Source organism: Arachis duranensis, chromosome 1, assembly GCF_000817695.3.
Source record: "Arachis duranensis cultivar V14167 chromosome 1, aradu.V14167.gnm2.J7QH, whole genome shotgun sequence".
In the NCBI taxonomy this organism is placed as follows: domain Eukaryota; kingdom Viridiplantae; phylum Streptophyta; class Magnoliopsida; order Fabales; family Fabaceae; genus Arachis; species Arachis duranensis.
Genome location: NC_029772.3, coordinates 48,659,171 through 48,660,114, shown reverse-complemented (window position 1 = coordinate 48,660,114; position 944 = coordinate 48,659,171). Strand labels below are relative to the sequence as shown.

The 944-nt window shown below is 40.8% G+C and overlaps 1 non-coding gene across 1 annotated transcript; it reads left to right on the top strand.

Moving 5' to 3' along the window:
• Positions 1-234: 234 nt before the first annotated feature.
• On the top strand, positions 235-342 carry LOC127742649 (small nucleolar RNA R71). The gene has a single exon (XR_008004001.1). It is a non-coding gene; the product is annotated as a small nucleolar RNA R71 (small nucleolar RNA).
• The last annotated feature ends 602 nt before the right edge of the window (positions 343-944 follow it).

Genomic DNA, 944 nt, shown 5'->3' with positions numbered 1-944 from the left:
TATGGCATTCAGAGTATCAATCTCAAGAACTCCTTTCTTCTAATTCGTCCCATTGTTCACAGGATTCCTTTCAGAAGTGTGCATGAATTGGTTATTTGCAACCATTTCAATGAGTTCTTGAGCTTCTGCAGGCATCTTCTTCAGATGAAGAGATCCTCCAACAGAGCTGTCCAATGACATCTTGGACAGTTCAGACAAACCATCATAGAAGATACCTATGATGCTCCATTCAGAAAGCATATCAGAAGGACACTTTCTGATCAATTGTTTGTATCTTTCCCAAGCTTCATAGAGGGATTCACCTTCCTTCTGTCTGAAGGTTTGGACTTCCACTCTAAGCTTACTCAATTTTTGAGGTGTAAAGAACTTTGCCATGAAGGCATTGACTAGCTTTTCCCAAGAGTTCAGGCTTTCTTTAGGTTATGAGTCCAACCATATCCTAGCTCTGTCTCTTACAGCAAAAGGGAATAGCATAAGTCTGTAGACCTCAAGGTCAACCCCATTGGTCTTGACAGTGTCACAAATTTGCAAGAATTCAGCTAAAAACTGATGAGGATCTTCCAATGGAAGTCCATGGAACTTGCAATTCTATTGCATTAGAGAAACTAATTGAGGCTTAAGCTCAAAGTTGTTTGCTCGAATGGCAGGGATAGAGATGCTTCTCCCATAGAAGTCGGGAGTAGGTGCAGTAAAGTCACCCAGCACCTTCCTTGCATTGTTTGCATTGTTGTTGTTTTCGGCTGCCATGTCTTCTTCTTTGAATATTTTTGTTAGGTCCTCTACAGAGAATTGTGCTTTAGCTTCTCTTAGCTTTCGCTTCAAGGTCCTTTCAGGTTCAGGGTCAGCCTCAACAAGAATGCTTTTGCCTTTGCTCCTGCTCATATGAAAGAGAAGAAAACAAGAAAATATAGAATCCTCTATGTCACAGTATAGAGATTCCTTAA